This window comes from Hordeum vulgare, chromosome 2H (genome assembly GCF_904849725.1).
Source record: "Hordeum vulgare subsp. vulgare chromosome 2H, MorexV3_pseudomolecules_assembly, whole genome shotgun sequence".
Classification (NCBI taxonomy): Eukaryota; Viridiplantae; Streptophyta; class Magnoliopsida; order Poales; family Poaceae; genus Hordeum; species Hordeum vulgare.
This window is the reverse complement of record NC_058519.1, coordinates 455,285,145-455,307,711: the sequence shown is the minus strand read 5'-3', so window position 1 is coordinate 455,307,711 and position 22,567 is coordinate 455,285,145.

Here is a 22,567-nt window from a genome sequence, read left to right as displayed (position 1 = left end):
TCACAAGAATCAGTATGGTTTTATCAAGTCTAGAACCATTCAAGATTGTGTTGGATGGACTCTCGAGTACCTGCACCAATGCCATCAATCCAAGAAACCTATAGTCATTCTCAAGCTGGATTTTGAAAAGGCATTTGACTGTGTGGAACATGAGTTCATTTTTCAGATTCTCAAGCACAAAGGCTTCAATGACAGATGGATACTTTGGGTCCAGCAGCTACTAACTTCTGGCTCATCTTCAATCCTCATCAATGGTGTGCTTGGAAAGAAGTTTATGTGCAAGAAAGGTGTCAGGCAGGGAGATCCCATGTCCCCACTGCTTTTTGCTATTGCTGCTGATTTTTTACAGACTCTGGTTAACCAACTTCTGGTGGAGGGTCTGATTCAGCTACCCATACCTTGTCATGATAAGGATTTCCCCATAGTGCAATATGCTGATGATACCCTTATCATCCTACCTGCTGATAAACCTCAGTTGTTGCAGTTCAAGAAAATGCTTTTACTTTTCTCCCAGTCCAGTGGATTACACATGAATTATCACAAATCTGCCCTTCTACCTGTTAAGACTCCTCCACAACAACTCCAGGATCTCGCAGACTCCCTTGGCTGCAAAGTGGGATCTTTGCCCTTCACATACCTTGGCCTTCCAGTTGGGATAACTAAACCAAGAATCATTGATCTCATGGCACTTGTTGATAATATGGAAAGAAGACTTAGTGCTAGCTCATATTTTCTAGCTCAGGGGGAAGGCTACAGTATTTAAACTCAGCACTGTCTTCTGTGCCTATTTTCTTCCTATGCAGTCTGGATATCCCACCAGTCATACTGAAGCAGCTTGAAAGAATTCAAAGGCAATGTCTATGGAGAAGAAATGGGCAAGATCATGCACACCCTCTTGCTGCCTGGCATCTGGTATGCAGACCTAAAAACAAAGGGGGTTAGGAATTATGAACCTAGCAATCCAGAATGAAGCACTCCTGCTCAAGCATGTTGATAAATTTCTAAATCATGCTGATATCCCATGGGTTCACTTGATTTGGAACACTTACTATCATGACACAATACCGCAGGGAACTGCCCTTTGTGGTTCTTTTTGGTGGAAGGATATCTGTAAACGGCTTGACAAATTCAGATCAGTTACATATGTTCAGCCTAACAAGGGTGATTCCTTCCTGTTTTGGTCTGACTCCTGGTTGGTTGGAAACTCCATCAGGCCACTGGCAGCCAGATTCCAAAGACTATTTTCTTTTGTGGCTGATCCTTTCTGCACAGCTCAAGAGGTCTTTACAGCCTTTTCTGATGATAGCATGCTCTCTATGTTCCACTTTCCACTGTCTGCTCAAGCTTACCAGGAGCTGCTTTCAGTTCAATCTTTGCTTCAAGACCTGGATCTTGATCATCAGGCCTCTGACAAATGGGTATGGGGAAAAGATGCTAAGGCATACACAGCCAAGAGATACTATACTCACATTCACAGCAGTATTACACCAAATCCTTTACTCAACTGGATCTGGAAAAGCTGTTGTACCATGAGGATTAAGATGTTTGCCTGGATGCTCATCATGGACAGGCTTAACACTCAGGACATGCTTGAACGGCGCCACTGGAATGTTTCGGACTCCAATCTCTGTGTTCTATGTCATGCTCGAGTCAAGGAAGACAGAGATCACTTGTTCTTCACCTGTCTTTTCAGTACCAGGGTATGGAATTACCTGCAGATCACATGGCAGGGTCCATCCATGTGGAGTGCTACTGTTGCTGCTAAAAGAGACTTCCATAACCCCTTCTTTGCTGAGGTGGTCTTCACTGCATGTTGGAACATCTGGACTATCAGAAATGCAAAGGTCTTCAACCAGGAGCAGCCAAAGTTCAGAAAATGGAGATCTGGCTTCATTCATGACATTTCCCTGTTAGCTCATAGAATTAAGGCTAGTTTCAGGGATGATCCCCTTAAATGGGTTTCCTTTTTGCCTCCTTGAGGTTTGTAGCCTTAGCTCCTCTTACCCTTTGTACATTCTAATTTCTTCTTGTACATACTGCTCTTTTATATGGGAATAAAAGAAAAAAGGCTGTGGGGGGTTTTCCCTATAGTAGCCGGTCAAAAAAAATAGTGGGCACATCACTAGTTAAAGTTTTGACCTCTCCAAACCCACTCTTTTAGTTTTAGCATTAAAATCACCACACTCCAAGCAAAAGGGATGCTCCATTACTAGAGTTGACTCGCCTCTAGTACCTTTATCATTACATTCAGATAATTAAACAAATATTTAATAGGAGCAGTACCAATTGTTTTAAGATCTTCATCATGATTACGGTAAAAACCGGGTGGAAGAACTTTTCTAGGAATTCCCGCTTAGCTTTCAACTTAGCGGTCCTCTCCATAATTTCATCAATAGAAACTTGGAAAGATTTAATAGTCTCATTAAAATCATGCTTAGGAGGCAAAGCTTTTGAAAGAGTTTCTATATCAAGAAAAACCCTATCCATGTTTTTAGCGAATGTATCAACAACATGCAATTTTTCTTCTACCATAGTATTGAAAACCTTTTGATAATTAATGCATTACTTTATTGTGTTCTCAAGGTCACAGGGTATCCTATTAGAAATTGTAGAGGAATTTCCATAACCATTGGGACAATTATCGGGATACGGCCTAGCATTGAAGTTACCCCTATAAGCATTATTGTTGAAATTATTTCGCGAGACAAAGTTCACATCAGTAACATCATTATTTTGTTCAATCATGGTAAACAAGGGCATATCATTAGGATCAACACGTGTATTTTTATTATCAACCAAATTCATAAGAGCATCCACTTTTTCACTCGAGGGAGCGATTTCCTCAACAGAATTTACCTTCTTACCAGTTGGAGCTCTTTTCGGTATGACATTGAGAATAGTTCGCCATCATGTTGTCCAGAAGTTTGGCGACCTCTCTTAAGATCACCTCCATGAAGGTACCACATGCGGTAGAATCTAGAAGATTTCTAGACACAAAGTTTAGTCCAGCATAATTTTTTTGGATAATCATCCACAAGTTTAAGCCATTCGTTGGACAATTTCTTATCATCAATTTCATCCTCTCCCAAGCTTGTGCAACGTGTTAATGATATTACTGTTTAAAATTCATTATTTTATTTCTAAGGGAGATGATTTTAGGAGGAGGGAAATACTTGGCAATAAAAGCATCTTTACACTTATCCCATGTTCCAATATTGTTGCGTGGTAAAGATGAAAACCATGCTTTATATTTTTCTCTTACTAAAAATTAAAACAATTTTAATTTCACAATACCATCATCCATATCCTTTTTTTCATATCACAAAGTTCAACAAAGTTATTGATATGTGAATCAGGATCCTCATTAGGAATTCCGGTAAATTACTCTTTCATGACAAGATTCAGCAATGCAGCATTAATATCAAACGCACCCGCACTAGTGGTAGTTGGTATAGGAGTACTAATAAAATCATTGTTATTAGTATTTGAGAAGTCACACAACTTAGTAGTATCTTGAGACATGGTGAGCAAGCAAAGTAACAAGCAAGACAAGCAAAGTAGAGAACGAAGATGCAATCTAGTGACAAGCTAAGCAAACAAAGATAAATATAATTTTAATTTATTTATGAGAAAAATTAATTATACCAGCAAATAAAGAGGAACAAATGAATGAAATTTTTTGTGGAGTTACTTGGTAGTTGGTGATGATATTCCCCGGCAACGGCGTGAGATATCCTTCCTAATACTTGTGATTTGCGTTGGGTTTTTCGTGAAGAGGAATGGGTTATCGTAGCATAATGTGGGTAAGTATTTCCCTCAGTTATGAAACCAAGGTTTATCAAAACAATATGAATATCAACCACAATCATCTTCAGCGGATGCATCAAAAGAACAAACAACTTGCACCCAACGCGGGCAAGAGGGTTGTCAATCATCTTATCTTGTCATTTGCAAGCAAGAGAGGTTTGTACATAATTGTAGATAGAAAGATAAAATAAAAACAAGTAAATGGAAGCAAGGTAATGAAGGTTTTATCAATATGTTGTGAATAGATCCGGGGGCCATAGCTTTCCCTAATGACATCTCTCATGAAAAATAGCATATGGTGGATAAACAAATTACTTTGGGCAATTGACTGAAAAGCGGATAGTTACGCGATATTCACGGCAACGATCATGTGTATATAGGCATCTTGTTCATAAAAAAATAGGCAGACTCCTTCCTGCACCTATTACTATTACTCCACTCATTGACAGCTATCCAACATGTATCTAGAGTATTAAGTAAAACATAGTAGTGCATGGAGAACAATGACATGATGTAGATAAAGTAAACTCAAGCAATATGAATAAAACCCATCATTTTATCCTTAGTAGTAGAAACACAAATACGCATTTTGTCCCCTTCTGTCACTAGGTTATATAAATTCCCCAGGTTCAACCGACGACAACGCACCTCTCTCACTGAAGAAATATTTATCTAGTTGACCAAACTATTTCAATAGATCAGAGAGAATTACGAAGCTATCATAATCATGCACATAATAATCGTATAAGTATTTACAGGAGACTCAAATATTTATCATGAATAATATGGACATAAACCCAGAATTCATCGGATCCCAATGAATGCAGCGCAGAAAATGAATTATATCATATGCATCAAAGCGAAGAAGCGATGATCATTGTATTGAAGATCAAAGAGAGAGATTGCCATCTAGGTACTGGCAATGGACACGTAGGTCTATGGTGAACTACTCACACATCATCTAGAGTACAACAAGGTTGATGAAGAGGCCCTCCGTGATCGATCCACCCTCTGGCAGGGTGCCGAAACGGAGCTCCAGATGGCCTCCCGTTTGAACTAGGACTTATGACGGCGTAAAAGTGTTTCGGGACTCCCTCTGGTGTTTTCAGGGTAGATGAGAATTTATAAGCCAAAGAACGGAGTCGGGAGCACCACGAGGGAGGCACAAGCCATTAGCGCACGCCCCGAGGCGACACGCTATTGGCTTGTGGGACCCTCGTGATGCCTCCAGCCTTCTTCCAATGCTCGGTGGCATTCTTTTGGTCCAAAAAAATCACCAAAAAGACTTAGGGCAATTGCACTTCGTTTGGTATGGAGAACCTGAAAAGTGAAAAACACGCAGAAAACAACGATTGGCACTCGGCCGTGGGATAATAGGTTAATACTCAAAAATAATATAAAATGGTAAATAAATACCCCCAAAATATTCTAGAATGATAATATATCAGCATGGAAGAATCCAAAGTTATAGATACGTTGGAGACGTATCTGCTGGGGAACGTTGCATGGGAAACAAAAAATTTGCTATGCACACGAAAGACCTGTCATGGTGATGATCATCTACGAGAGGGGAGATCGGATCCACAGATGCTTGTAGATTGCTAATCAGGAAGCATTAAGAAACACGGTTGATGTAGTCGAACGTCTTCGCGATCCGATCACGATCCGTCCCACGAACTTCGTCCCAATCTAGTACCGAATGAAGGGCACCTCCGCGTTCAGCAGACGTACATCTCGATGACGATGTCCGCCTTCTTGATCCAGCAAGAGAGACGAAGAGGTAGCTGAATTCTCAGGAAGCACGACGGCGTGGCGGTGATGGTGGTGGAGCTACTCCGATAGGGCTTCACTGTGCCATACCGAACTAACTACGGGGTGCCACGAAGTAGTGGAGGGAGAGAGGGCTGCACAAAGGCTTGGGGTGCAAAAAACCTCTCAAACCTCCACTATATATGGGAGGAACAAGAGGGAGGGTGGCTTGCCTCCTACTCCAAGTAGGTGGGTTCGGCCGAGCCCAAGAGGGAGGAGTCCTCCTCCAATTCGGTTTGGTGGAGGACTCCATCCCATCTTGTCCACCTCCTTCCTTTTTTCCCTTTTCATTTTATTTTGCATTCAAACAAAATAGGCTTATTGGCTTGGCCTCACCAGCCCACTAAGGGTTGTTGCGCCACCCATGGGCCTATTAGGTCCTCTCCCGGGTGGGTGGCCCCTCCCGGTAAAACCCCGAAACCATTCGTCACTTCGTGTACTTTATCGGCAATGCCCGAAATCTTTCCAGAAGCCAAATGCAACAATCCTACATATCAATCTACGTGTCCGCACCATTATGGAGACCCTCATGGCATCCGGGATCTCATCCGGAAATCCGAACAACATTCGGTTACCAACATCAATAATTCAACTATACTGAAACATCACCGAACCGTAAGTGTGCACACCTTGCGGGTTCGAGAACTATGTAGACATGACCAAGACACTCTTCGGTCAATATCCAATAGCGGGACCTAGATGCCCATATTGGATCCTACATATTCTATGAAGATCTTATCGGTTGAACCTCTATGTCAAGGATTCATTTAATCCCGTATATCATTCCCTTTGTCATTCGGTATGTTACTTGTCCGAGATACGATTATCGGTATCCTCATTCCTATTTCAATCTCGTTACCGGCAAGTCTCTTTACTCATTCCGTAATACAAGATCCCGTGGCTAACACTTTAGTCACATTGCTTGCAAGCCTTGTTTGTGATGTTGTATTACCGAGTGGGCCCCGAGATACCTCTCTGTCACACGGAGTGACAAATCCCTGTCTTGGTCCATGCTAACTCAACGTACACCTTCGGAGATACCTGTAGAGCATATTTATAGGCACCCAGTAACGTTGCGACATTTGATACACAGAAGGCATTCCTCTGGTGTCAGCGAGTTACATGATCTCATGGTCATAGGAATGTATACTTGACATGCAGAAAACAATAGCAACAAAATAACACGATCACATGCTATGTTTATAGTGTGGGTCTTGTCCATCACATCATTCTCCTAGTGATGTGATCCCGTTATCAAGTGACAACACTTGTCTATGGCTAGGAAACCTTAACCATCTTTGATCAACGAGCTAGTCAACTAGAGGCTTACTAGTGACAGGATTTTGTCTATGTATCCACACATGTATCTATGTTTCCATTCAATACAATTATAGCATGGATAATAAACGATTATCTTGAAACATGAAATATAATAATAACTATTTTATTATTGCCTCTAGGGCATATTTCCAATAGTCTCCCACTTGCACTAGAGTCAATAATCTAGCATCACATCGCTATGTGATTCACAATGTAACAAATTTAACACCCATATAGTTGTGGTGTTGGTCATAATTAGCTCATGGAAGAGGCTTAGTCAGCGGATGTGCAACATTCAGATCCGTGTGTACTTTGCAAATATTTATGCCCTCCTCCTTGATGTATTCACGGATGGCACTGAAGTGTCGTTTTATGTGTGTCCTCTTGTGAAACCTTGGTTCCTTATCTAGAGCAATGGCACTAGTGTTGTCATAGAACATATTTGTTGGATCCAGTGTGCTTGGCACAACCCCAAGATCTGTCATGAACTGCTTCATCCACACACCCTCCTTAGCTGCCTCTGAGGCACCTATGTAATCCGCATCACATGTAGAACCACTTACCACACCCCCGTTAAGAATAAATACGTATCTGGTTTGTGACTTAGAGTGATCCGGATCAGTGTCGAAGATTGCATCGACGTAACCCTTTACGACGAGCTCTTCGTCACCTCCATAAACGAGAAACATTTCCTTAGTCCTTTTCAGGTACTTCAGAATATTCTTGACCTCTATCAAGTGCTCCACTCCTGGATCACTTTGAAACCTGCGTGTCATACTTATGGCAAGGTTGACATTCAGTCTTGTGCACAACATTGCATACATGATAGACCCTATGACTGAAGCATGGGGGATGACACACATTGTTTCTCTATCTTCTGCACTTACTGGGAATTGAGTCTTACTCAACTTTATACCTTGTAACACAAGCAAGAACCCCTTCTTGGATATTTCCATTTTAAACTTCTTCAAAACCTTATCAAGGTATGTGCTTTATGAAAGTCCTATTAAGCACTTTGATCTATCCCAATAGATCTTGATGCCTAATATGTAAGCAGCTTCTCCCAGGTCCTTCATTGAAAAACTCTTATTCAAGTAATCCTTTGTGCTCGCCAAAAATTCTATATTGTTTCCAATCAGCAATATGTCATCCACATATAATATTAGCAACGCTATAGATCTCCCACTCACTTTCTTGTAAATACAAGATTCTCCAAAAACTTGTATAAACCCGAACACTTTGATCACCTCATCAAAACGCTGATTCCAACTTCGAGATACTTGCACCAGTCCATAAATGGATCGATGGAGCTTGCATACTTTGTTAGCATTCTCTGGATCGGCAAAACCTTCGGGTTGCATCACATGCAACCTTTCCTTAAGAAACCCGTTAAGAATGCTATTTTGACATTCATCTTCTAGGTTTCATAATCGAAAAATGCACCTATTGCTAACATGAATCAGACGGACTTAAGCATCGCCACGGGTGAGAATGTCTCATCGTAGTCAACTCCTTGAACTTGTGAAAAACCCTTTGCCACAAATCGAGTTGTATAAACGGTCACATTACTGTCTGCGTCCGTCTTCTGCTTAATGATCCATTTGTTCTAAATAGCCTTTCAGCCTTCACGTAATACTTCCAAAGTCCATACTTTGTTTTCATACATAGATCATATCTCGTATTTCATGGCTTCTAACCACCTGTTGGAATCTTGGCCCACCATTGCTTCTCCATAATTTGTAGGTTCATTATTGTCTAACAACATGATTGACAAGACAGGATTCCCGTACCACTCAAGAGCAGTACGTGCCCTTGTCGACCTGCGAGGTTCGATAGCAACTTGATCTGAAGCTTCATGATTACCATCATTAGCTTCCTCTTCAACTGGTGTTGCCTTGACTGAAATTTCTTTCTTCCCTGCGCCACCATCTTGTTGAAGCAGAGGTTCTAAAACCTCATCAAGTTCTATCTTCCTCCTAATAAACTCTTTCGAGAGAAACTCTTTCTCAAGAAAAGCTTCGGTCTTAGCGACAAACACTTTGCCCTCGGATCTGAGATAGAAGGTATACCCAACTGTCTCTTTTGGGTAACCTATGAAGACGCACTTTTCTGCTTTGAGTTCTATCTTTTCACGATGAAGCTTTTTGACATAAGCATCACATTCCCAAACTTTAAGAAACGATAACTTTGGCTTCTTGCCATACCATTGCTCATATGGTGTCGTCTCAATGGACTTTGATGGTGCCCTATTTAAAGTGAATGCAGCTGTCGCCAATGCATAGCCCCAAAATGATAACGGCAAATCGGTAAGAGACATCATAGAACGCACCATATCTAATAAAGTACGATTACGACGTTCGGACACACCATTGCACTGTGGTGTTCCACGCGGTGTCAACTATGAAATAATTCCACATTGTCTTAAGTGAGCACCAAACTCGTAACTCAGATACTCACTGATGACCCACTAGTATTGGGGATCAATCATAGTCCTTTCAATAAGTAAGAGTGTCGAACCCAACGAGGAGCAGAAGGCTCTGATAAACTATTTTCATTAAGGTAATAACTACAAGCAGTGAAAGTAGCGGTAACAAGTGATGGTGTAGTGAGGTGAAACGTAGCAAGCGAAAAGTAACAAGTAACAAGTAGTAGCAACGGTGCAGCAAGTGGCCCAATCCCTTTTGTAGCAAGGGACAAGCCTGAGCAAAGTATTATAGGAGGAAAAACGCTCCTGAGGACACACGGGAATTTCTGTCATGCTAGTTTCATCATGTTCATATGATTCGCGTTCATTACTTTGATAGTTTGATATGTGGGTGGACCGGCGCTTGGGTACTGCCCTTCCTTGGAAAAGCATCCCACTTATGATTAACCCCTCTTGCAAGCATCCGCAACTATGAAAGAAGAATTAAGACAATGTTTAACCATAGCATTAAACTAGTGGATCCAAATCAGCCCCTTACGAAGCAACACATAGACTGGGGTTTAAGCTTCTGTCACTCCAGCAACCCATCATATACTTACTACTCCCCAATGCCTTCCTCTAGGCCCAAGTATGGTGAAGTTTTATGTAGTCGACGTTTACATAACACCACTAGAGGAAAAAACAACATACATCATATCAAAATACCGAACGGATATCAAATTCACATGACTATTATCAACATGACTTATCCCATGTCCTCAGGAGCAAAAGTAACTACTCACAAAGCATAATCATAATCATGATCAGAGGTGTAATGAATAGCATCAAGGATCTGAACATAAACTCCTCCACCAAGTAATCCAACTAGCATCAACTACAAAGAGTAATCAACATTACTAGTAACCTTACAAGTACCAATCGGAGTCGTGAGACGGAGATTGGTTACAAAAGATGAACTAGGGACTGGAGAGGAGATGGTGCTGATGAAGATGTTGATGAAGATGCCTCCCCTCCGACGAGAAGAGTATTGGTGATGACGATGGCAATGATTTCCCCCTCCGGGAGGGAAGCTTCCCCGGTAGGATCGTCCTGCCGGAGCTCTAGATTGGATCGTCTCAAGTTCCGCCTCGTGGCGGCGATGAAAACACGAAAAAGCTCCCGATTGATTTTTTCTGGAATGAATTCCTTCATATAGCAAAAGAGGGGGCCAGTTGGCCCTCAGGGAGCCAACAAGCTTGCCATCCGCCACCAGGGGGTGGCGGTGGCACGGCTTGTGGCGCCCTGGTAGCCCCCCTCTGGTACTTCTTTAGCCCAGTATTTTTTATATAATCCCAAAAAATTCAACGTAACTTTTCAGAGCATTTGGAGATGTGCAGAATAGTGGACTAAGATTTGCTCCTTTTCCAGTCCAAAATTCCAGCTGCCTGAATTCTCCCTCTTCAAATAAACCTTGAAAAATAAGAGAGAAAAGACATAAATATGGTACCACAAAGTAATATAACAGCCCATAAAGCAATAAATATTAACATGAAAGCATGATGCAAAATGGACTTATCAACTCCCCCAAGCTTAGACATCGCTTGTCCTTAAGAGAAAACCAAGTTCCATAAACATGTCCACGGACGAAGGTGTCGATAAAACATAATACGGACATGAGGGCATCATGATCACACATAGAACAGCAATACGTCATAAAGATTCTTATGGGAAAGTAACAATTCCTTCACAAAGCAAAGCATGAAGCAAAAACCTTACCGAGAAGTAACCAACAATAGTCCATAGTCATTGAAGCAATTGCAATTTATCATAACATCAGAAAGAGTCAAATAAGAGATTGTAAGGCAAACCCACATACTCAATCATCTCTTTTGTTTTCCACAATTGTTACAACTCACGTGATACTCATGGTGTCAAAGTTTCAGCTGGACACAGAGGAAGATAGAGGCTTATAGTTTTGCCTACCAATGGTTTACCTCAAGGGTAAAGTGAACAATAATAAAGCATAAGTACTCAACTCCAAGTTGATATATGAATATAGATCTTTCCCAAGCATGTGAGAGTAGCCAAGACAAAGGCAAAAATAGGGAATTGGTGAAGATCACCATGACTCTTACAAGCGCAAAAAGTAAAGGTACAAGATAGGCCCTTCGCAGAGGGAAGCAGAGGTTGTCATGCGCTTTTCAGGTTTGAATGCGTGTCCTCTTAGCGCGGAGGAACGTCACTTTATATTGCCTCCTATGATAAAGAACTTTATTATGCAGTCTGTCGCTTTTATGTCTTCCTCATCACAGGTTCGTACAAAGCTTATTTTCCACACACTAATAGATCATACATATTAGAGAGCAATTTTTATTGCTTGCACCAACGACAACTTACTAGAAGGATCTTATTCAATCCATAGGTAGGTATGGTGGACTCTCATGGCAAAACTGGGTTGAAGGTTTATGGATGCACAAGTAGTATCTCTACTTGGTGCGGGAGTTTTGGCTAATATGAGGTGGAAGCAATCGTCACATGCTAATGGATCTCTAATCATATAACATTGTTTGGAACCAAGCAAACACAATTCATTATGTTGTCTTCCTTGTCCAACATCTACTCCTAAGCATGTAATAGTTTGGTGAGTGCTCACAATTGTAAAAAGTGTCTAAGATGATATATTTATGTGTGAACCTCTCTTTCCTTATTACTTCTTATTAATTGCAACAATGACTGAGGTCTATGTTGATTTATTTCCAACAAGTTTCAATCATCATACGTGTCATATGTGAAGTTATCACTTTCCATAAGATCGTCTCATGATCTTTCATGCTATCGTTCTTTTCATACTTTTGATCATGGCATAAAGCAAAGCCCTTGACTAACATACTCTTTATTATATAATTCGTAAGCTCGAATACATCGGGGGAGAGACAAAAGCAAAAGACTCAAACTAAACACTAAAGACTTATTCCTCTAAGAGAAGAAATAAAAACTAAAAAAGGAAAGAACTAAAACAAGGGTAAAAGCAAAAGATATAAAGGTGATACGATACCAGGGCAACTCCCTCAAGCTTGGCAGAAGCCAAGGGGATTGCCCATACCAGTGCTTAGTTGTCTTCCTTTGGTGGTGAAGGTGGTGGAGTTGTTGCCTTTGATTCCAAGAGAGCTATCAATCTTCGATTTATACCTTTGAGATCTGTGACATGGTTTTCCAGCAAGACAACTTCACGAGAAAGGGAAATATTGCGAGCACGAGTTGTTTTGCAAAACCTCAAGAGTTCAATCAAGGATGGAGACAGCACGCGGAGGAAGGGTTGGAGAAAATCTACTCCTTCAACGTCTTCAATTTTGAACATAGGTTGAACTTCCTCCCTAGCTTGGGTTTTCTCCTTAGCTTGGTCCCTAGCTTCCGTGACTTCTACTCTTTTCAGATCAGCATCTACTTCTTCATGAACTTGGTGAAGATCATTCTCCCCAACAGATTCCTGAGACATCTTTGCTCTAAATCTGCGACAGACAACAAGCTCGAAACGAAAAACAGAGGAAAACTGCGTGATAGAGAGATCAAAACCTTTGGGCGAATATATATTGATTTTTTCTGGACCAGAAGTAGTTCTCCGCAAGAAAACGGAGTCCGGGTGGCGCACGAGGTGCCCACAAGCTCTCCCTCCGCCACCAGGGGGGTAGGTTGCGGCGTCCAAGCTTGTGCCGCCTCGTGCGCTCTCCGGACTGCTTTTTTATTTTTCTAATTTTCCAAAAATTCCAAAATGGAGGAAATTTCCTATTGGAAAAGCATCGGAGTCCAATTTCTTACCGAAACAGATACCTCTTCGTTTTTAGGGTCTGAAACAGGCTGATAAACATCCCTTATGTACTCCTCTCGAGTTATGACATTGATGATATTGGTCTCAACATTTATGGGAGTACCAGAGATGTAATGCTTGATTCTTTGCCCATTTACCACTCTAGGAAAATTTCCTTCCGTGTTATTGATTTTGATGGCACCGGAACAATATACTTCCTCGATAACGTAAGGACCTTCCCATTTAGAGAGAAGCTTGCATGCGAAGAATCTTAAACGAGAATTGTATAGCAAGACATAATCACCTACATTGAACTCTCGTTTCTGTATTCGTTTATCGTGCCATCTCTTAACCTTTTCCTTGAACAACTTGGCATTCTCATATGCCTGGGCTCTCCATTCATCTAATGAGTTGATATCAAACAACAGCTTCTCACCGGCAAGTTTGAAATCGAAGTTGAGCTCTTTGATTGCCCAATAAGCTTTGTGTTCCATCTCAAGAGGTAAATGACAGGCCTTACTGTAAACCATTTTGTACGGTGACATGCCCATGGGATTCTTATAAGCAGTCATATAAGCCCATAGCGCATCGTCAAGTTTGCTAGACCAATTCTTTCGAGATCTATTGACGGTCTTTTGTAGGATCAATTTGATCTCCCTATTACTCAACTCCACTTGACCACTAGACTGAGGATGATAAGGAGATGCAACTCTATGGTTGACATCATACATAGCGAGCATCTTGCGGAAAACACCATGAATGAAGTGTGAACCGCCATCAGTCATCAAATATCTAGGGACTCCAAATCTTGGGAAAATGACTTCTTTAAGCATCTTAATAGAGGTGTGGTGATCAGCATTTTTAGTGGGAATAGCCTCTACCCACTTGGTGACATAATCCACAGCAACTAAGATGTGAGTGTACCCATTGGAACTCGGGAAGGGTCCCATATAATCAAAGCCACAGACATCGAATGGTTCAATGACAAGTCAATAGTTCATAGGCATTTCCTGACGCTTACTGATATTCCCTATTCTTTGGCATTCGTCACAAGACAAGACAAACTTACGGGCATCCTTGAAGAGAGTGCGCCAATAGAAACCTGATTGCAATACCTTATGGGCAGTTCTATCTCCAGCGTGGTGTCCTCCGTAGTCTTCGGAATGACACTTCTGCAAGATCTGTCCCTGTTCATGTTCAGGCACACAACGTCTAATAACACCATCTACTCCTTCCTTATAAAAGTGAGGATCATCCCAAAAGTAGTGTCTCAAATCAAAGAAGAATTTCTTCTTTTGCTGATAGGTGAAACTGGGTGGTATGTATTTGGCTACGATATAATTTGCGTAATCAGCATACCACGGTGCACTATGTGAAGTGCGGATGACACTTAATTGCTCATCAGGAAAGTTGTCATCAATAGGTCGTGGGTCATCAAGGACATTCTCTAGCCTAGACAAGTTATCTGCTACAGGGTTATCAGCACCCTTTCGGTCAACGACATGAAATCAAATTCCTGTAGCAGGAGAACCTATCTGATCAGCCTAGGCTTAGCGTCCTTCTTCCCCATAAGGTACTTAGTAGCAGCATGATCAGAGTGAATAGTGACTTTGGAGTCAACTATATAAGATCTGAACTTTTCACATGCAAACACGACTGCTAAAAATTCCTTCTCCGTAGTGGCATAGTTTCTTTGGGCACTGTCTAGAGTTTTACTAACGTAGTGAATAACATTCAACTTCTTGTCAACTCTTTGTCCTAGAACAGCACCAACAACATAATCACTAGCATCACACATGATTTCAAAGGGCAAGTTCCAGTCAGGTGGTTGAACAATAGGTGTGGTTATCAAAGCCTTCTTAAGTATTTCGAAAGCTTCCTCGCAATCCTCATCAAAAACAAAATGAACATCCTTCTGCAAGAGGTTGCTAAGAGGCCTAGAAATCTTAGAGAAGTCTTTAATGAACCTTCTATAGAAACCATCATGACCTAGGAAACTTCGTATACCTCTGATATCTGTGGGGCAAGGCATTTTCTCCATTGGATCAACCTTAGCCTTATCAACTTCAATGCCTCTTTCAGAAATTTTGTGTCCTAAGACGATACATTCATTAACCATAAAGTGGCACTTCTCCCAATTCAAGACGAGGTTGGTATCTTCGCATCTCTGTAAGACTCAATCAAGGTTGCTGAGGAAATCATCAAAGGAAGACCCGTAAACGGAGAAGTCATCCATGAAAACCTCGACAATCTTTTCACGTCAGAGAATATAGCCATCATACATCTTTGAAAGGTGGCAGGTGCATTGCATAAGCCAAAAGGCATACGTCTATAAGCAAAGGTACCGAAGGGGTAGGTGAAACTAGTTTTCTCCTAATCAGATTGTGCAACAGGTATTTGCGAGAAACCTGAATAACCGTCTAGAAAGCAGAAGTGTGTGTGTTTTGATAGCCTTTCTAGCATTTGGTCGATAAATGGCAAAGGATAATGATCTTTCCTGGTTGCCTTGTTCAGTTTCCGAAAGTCTATCACCATCCTATAGCGAGTGATAATCCTTTGTGGGATTAGTTCATCCTTATCATTAGGAACGACGGTGATACCTCCCTTCTTAGGTACGCAATGTACTGGACTTACCCAATCACTATGAACAACAGGATAAATGATTCCTGCTTCCAGAAGCTTTAATATTTCTTTTCTAATGACCTCTTTCATCTTAGGATTTAATCTCCTTTGATGATCAGCAACTTGTTTAGAATCAGGATCGGTTTTAATCTTCTGCTGACATAGAGTGGGCATAATGCCCTTAAGATCATCAAGAGTATATCCAATAGCAGCACGGTGCTTCCTCACAGTTTTTAGTAACTTATTCTCTTCGTACTCTGAGAGGCGAGCACTAATAATAACGGGATATATCTCCTTCTCATCAAGATACGCATACTTAAGAGTATCAGGCAACTGTTTAAGCTCGAACACAGGATCACCCTTCGGTGGGGGAGGATCCCCAAGCAGTTCAACAGGTAGATAATTCTTGAGAATAGGATATTGTTCTAAGACAATTTTATCTATCTCATCTCTCTCCTCCATATGCATATCATTTTCATGCTCAAGCAGATATTGCTCTAAAGGATCCGTAGGAGGTACGACAATAGAGGCAAGAGCAATAATTTCATCCCTACCAGACGACTCTTTTTGATGGGGTTGTCTTCCAAACTTGGAGAAGTTAAATTCATGAGACACAGCCTCGAAACTAATAGTGACAGTCTGCTTAATGCAATATATGTGAGCATTGACAGTGTTGAGAAAGGGTCTACCAAATATGATGGGACAAAAGCTATCTTGTGCAGTACCAAGGACGAGGAAATCAGTAGGATACTTCGTCTTACCACACATGACTTCTACGTCTCTCATAATTCCCAGAGGGCATATAGTGTCTCTATTATCTAGCATGATAGTGACATCAATGGGTTCAAACTCAGCAGGTGCAATCTCATCTTTGATTTCATCATATATGGAATGGGGTATTGCACTAACACTAGCTCCCGTATCACATAAACCATGGTAACAGTGATCTCCTATCTTGAGAAAAACAACGGGCAGGCCAACTACATGTCTGTATTTGTCCTTCGCGTGAGGTTTAGCAATTCTAGCGGAGTCCTCTAAGAATTTGAAAACATGCCCGTCTACGTCTTCGGTTAAGAGATCTTTGATAATAGCAACACTAGGTTCAACTCTAATCTCCTTAGGGGGTGCTAGTGGTCTAATGTAACCCCTACGTATCACAGTTGGAGCTTTAGAATAATCCTTTATCCTAGCAGGGTATGGTGGTTTCTCAGTGTAAGCACAAGGAACAACAGGATCACTAAAAGCAATGACTTTCTCCTCAACTAGATTGGTTTTGGCTATGTTGCTTTCTACAGTAGGATGATACTTAAACCACTTCTCTTTGGGAAGATCAACATGAGCAGCAAAAGATTCACATAGAGAAGCTACTATCTCAGAGTCAAGTCCATACTTAGCGCTAAAATCTCTAGAAGTGTTTGTCTCAACAAAAGATTTAACGCAATCAAACTGGAAATTCATACCTGACTCCTTACCTTCCTCCAGCTCCCAATCTTCAGAGTTACGTTTGATTCTCTCCAATAAATTCCACTTGTGGTCAATATCCTTCTTCATAAAAGAACCGGTACAAGAAGTGTCAAGCATGGTACGATCTTCATGAGAAAGCCGATCATAAAAGTTTTGAGTGATGATTTCTCTCGAGAGCTCATGATTGGGGCATGAATATAGCATTGATTTAAGCCTCCCCCAAGCTTGAGCTTTGCTTTCCCTGTCACGAGGCCAAAAGTTAGAAATAAAGTTCCGATCATGATCTACTAAATGCATAGGATAAAACTTTCGATGAAATTCTAATTTCAACCGATTGTAGCCCCATGATCCAGTATCATCACATAGCCTATACCATGTCAACGCCTTATCCTTCAAAGATAAAGGAAAGACTTTCTTCTTTACCTCATCCTCAGGCAAACCTGCAAGCTTAAATAAACCACAAACTTCATCTACATAGATCAGATGCAAGTCTGGATGTGAAGATCCATCTCCTGTGAAAGGATTAGCCAGCAGTTTCTCAAGCATACCCGAAGGAATTTCATAAAAGATATTTTCAGTAGGTACCTCAGGTTGAGGAACAACTCCTCGTGCTTCCGTTCATGGTGAAGATACCCCGAACAAACTCCTCAAAGGAACAGTTTCCATAGTGACAAGTGACAATAAATTCCAGCACAGTATAAAAATGTTTCCTTACCAATTTCCACTTACCAAAGGTGCTTCACTCCCCGGCAACGGCGCCAGAAAAGAGTCTTGATGACCCACAAGTATAGGGGATCAATCGTAGTCCTTTTGATAAGTAAAAGTGTTGAACCCAACGAGGAGCAGAAGGCTGTGATAAATGGTTTTCAGCAAGGTAATAACTGCAAGCACTGAAAGTAGCGGTAACAAGTGATGGTGTAATGAGGTGAAACGTAGCAAGCGAAAAGTAACAAGTAACACGTAGTAGCAACGGTGTAGCAAGTGGACCAATCCCTTTTGTAGGAAGGGACAAGCCTGAACAAAGCCTTATAGGAGGAAAAACGCTCCCGAGGACACACGGGAATTTCTGTCATGCTAGTTTCATCATGTTCATATGATTCACGTTCATTACTTTGATAGTTTGATATGTGGGTGGACCGGCGCTTGGGTACTACCCTTATTTGGACAAGCATCCCACTTATGATTAACCCCTCTCGCAAACATCCGCAACTAGGAAATAAGAATTAAGACAACGTCTAACCATAGCATTAAACTAGTGGATCCAAATCAGCCCCTTACGAAGCAACAGATAGACTGGGGTTTAAGCTTCTGTCACTCCAGCAACCCATCATCTACTTACTATTCCCCATTGCCTTCCTCTAGGCCGAAGTATGGTGAAGTGTTATGTAGTCGACGTTCACATAACACCACTAGAGGAAAAACAACATACATCATATCAAAATACCGAACAGATATCAAATTCACATGACTATTATCAGCATGACTTATCCCATGTCCTCAGGAACAAAAGTAACTACTCACAAACCATAATCATAATCATGATCAGAGTTGTAATGAATAGCATCAAGGATCTGAACATAAAATCTTCCACCAGGTAATCCAACTAGCATCAACTACAAAGAGTAATCAACACTACTAGTAACCTTACAAGTACCAATTGGAGTCGTGAGACGGAGATTGGTTACAAGAGATGAACTAGGGATTGGAGAGGAGATGGTGCTAATGAAGATGTTGATGAAGATGCCTCCCCTCTGACGAGAGGAGTGTTGGTGATGACGATGGCGACGATTTCCCCCTCCGGGAGGGAAGTTTCCCCGGCAGGATCGTCCTGCAGGAGCTCTAGATTGGATCTGCTCAAGTTCCGCCTCGTGGCAGAGGCGAAACCATGAAAAAGATCCTGATTGATTTTTTCTGGAACGAAACCCTTCATATAGCAAAAGAGGGGGCCTAGTGGGCCGTCAGGGAGCCCACAAGCTTGCCATCCGCCACCAGGAGGTGGCGGTGGCAGGGCTTGTGGCGCCCTGGTAGCCCCCCTCTGGTACTTCTTTAGCCCAGTATTTTTTATATACTCCCAAAAAATCCACGTAACTTTTCACAGCATTTGGAGATGTGCAGAATAGTGGACTAAGATTTGCTCCTTTTCCAGTCGAGAATTCCAGCTGCCTGAATTCTCCCTCTTCAAATAAACCTTGCAAAATAAGAGAGAAAAGGCATAAATATGGTACCACAAAGTAATATAACAGCCCATAAAGCAATAAATATCAACATGAAAGCATGATGCAAAATGGACGTATCACTCACCTCCTCGATTAGATCGTAGGAATTTGATCTTCTTGTTACAATGATTTTCAACTTCACTCTGAAATTCCTTCAACTTTTCAAACATTTCATACTTGTGCTTCATCAAGTAAATAACCATACCTACTCAAATCGTCAGTGAAGGTGAGAAAATAACGATATCCACCACGCGCCTCTATGCTCATCGATCCGCACACATCAGTATGTATGATCTCGAACAAGTCACTTGCACGCTCCATTGTTCCGGAGAAAGGAATCTTAGTCATATTGCCCATGAGACAAAAGTTCGCATGTGTAAAAATCAAGTGACTCCAAAAGTTCATCAACATTGAGTTTCTCCATGCGTTTTACAGAAATATGACCTAAGCGCCTGTGCCACAAGAAAGTGGTGCTATCATTATTAACTCTACATCTTTTGGTCTCAATGTTATGGACATGAGTGTCATCACTATCGAGATTCAATATGAACAAACCCCTCACACTGGGTGCATGACCATAAAAGATATTACTCATATAAATAGAACAATCATTATTCTATGACTTATATGAGTAACCGTATCACAATAAACAAGATCCAGATATAATTTTCATGCTCAACACAAACACTAAATAACAATTATTTAAGTTCATCACTAATCCAAATGGTAACTGAAGTGAGATTGTGCCGACGGCGATCACATCAACCTCGGAAGCATTTCTTACGTGCATCGTCACTTCATCCTTCGCCAACCTTTGTTTATTCTGCAGTTCCTGTTTTGAATTGCAAATGTGAGCAACAGAACAAGTATGAAATGCCCAGGCACTACTACGAGAGTTGGTGAGGTACAAATCAATAACATGTATATCAAATATACCTAGGTTGGCATTGGTCGCCTTCTTATCGGCCAAATACTTGGGGCAGTTCCGCTTCCAGTGACCAGTCCCCTTGCAATGGTAGCACTCGGTTTCCGACATGGGTCTATTCCTGGGTTTCTTCATCGGAGGGGCAACAGCTTTTCCACTCTTCTTGGAGTTACCCTTCTTCCCCATGCCGTTTTTCTTGAAACTAGTGGTCTTATTGACCATCAGCACTTGATGCTCCTTCTGGATTTTCGACTCTGCAACTTTCAGCATCGCATACAACTTGGCGAGTGACTTATTCATCCCTTGCATGTTATAGTTCAACACAAAGCCTTTGTAGCTTGGCGGCAGTGACTGAAGAACTCTGTCAGTTATAACCTCCGGAGGGAGAGCAATTCCCAGCTCAGCGAGACGGTTAAAGTACCCACACATTCTTAGCACATGTTCACTGACAAACCCGTTCTCCTCCATTTTGCAAGAATAGAACTTATCGGAGGTCTCATACCTCTCAATCCGTGCATCCTTCTCAAAGATAAACTTCAACTCTTGGAAAATCTCGTATGCTTCATGACATTCAAAACATCTTTGAAGTCCCGGTTGTAAGCCATACAAAACTGCACATTGAACTAACGAGTGGTCATCCTTGCGCGTCAGCCAGACGTTCATAACATCAGGCAAGACAGGTTGGGGTGGTTCATCACCTAGCAGTTCATCAAGGACATATGACTTTTGGGCGGCCTGAAGGATAAGCCTTAGATTACGGGCCCAGCCAACAAATTTGCTTCCATCATCTTTCAACTTAGCTTTCTCTAGGAACGCATTAAAATTCAGGGCTGCTACTACGCGAGCCACTGATCTACAACATAAAATTTTGCAAAGACTACTTAGACTATGTTCAATGTAATTGAGTTTAGCTAATCATATTACTAATAAACTCCCACTCAAATTGACATCCCTCTAGTCATTCGAGTGTAGCATGATCCAAATTCACTATCCAAAGTCCGATCATCACGTGAGTTGATTATAGTTTCAATGGTGAACATCTCTATGTTGATCGTATCAGCTATGTGATTCATGCTCGACCTTCTGGTCTATTGTGTTCCGAGGCCATGTCTGTACATGCTAGGCTCGTCAAGTTTAACCCGAGTGTTCCGCGTGTGCAACTGTTTTGCATCTGTTGTATGTGAACGTTGAGTCTATCACACCTCATCATCACGTGGTGTCTCGAAACGATGAATTGTCGCAACGGTGCACAGTCGGGGAGAACACAATTGTATCTTGAAATTTTAGTGAGACATCACGTTATAATGCTACCGTTGTCCTAAGCAAAATAAGGTGCAAAAAAGGATTAACATCACATGCAAATCATAAGTGACATGATATGGCCATGAAATTGTGCCTAATGATCTCCATCACCAAAGCACCAACATGATCTCCATCGTCATCGACGCCACACCATGATCTCCATCATTGTGCTGCCATCGAGGTTGTCGCGCTAACTATGTTGTTATTACTAAAGCTACTAATAGCGATAAAGCAAGGCATCACCAAGCGCAAAAATAATTAAAGACAACTCTATGTCTCCTACCAGTTGTCGTAGAATCGACGTACAAGTCGGTATTTAATTATTACAACATGATCATCTCATACATCCAATATATCATATCATTCCTTTGGTCATATCACATCACATGCATACCCTGCAAAAACATGTTAGACGTCCTCTAATTTGTTGTTGCAAAATTTACGTGGCGGCTATGGGTATCTAGAATGATCGCTTCTTACTTACGCAAAGCCTCAACTATGATATGCAAATTGCAATTTAACCTTCTCCAAGGACCGCCTTGGTCAAATCCAATTCAACTCAAGTTGAAAAAATAGACACCCGCGAGTCATCTTTATGCCACAAGTTGCATGTTAGTCGAAGAAACCGATCTCTCGTAAGCGTACGAGCAATGTTGGTCCAGGCCGCTTCAATCCAACAATACCCCCGAATCAAGAAAACACTAAGGAGGGCAGCAAATGGAACATCAATGCCCACAAACTCTTTTTTGTTCTACTCGAGATATCATCTACGCATGTACCTAGCTCATGATGCCACTGTTGGGGAACGTTGCATGGGAAACAAAAAATTTCCTACGCTCACGAAAGACCTATCATGGTGATGATCATCTACGAAAAGGGAGATTAGATCCACA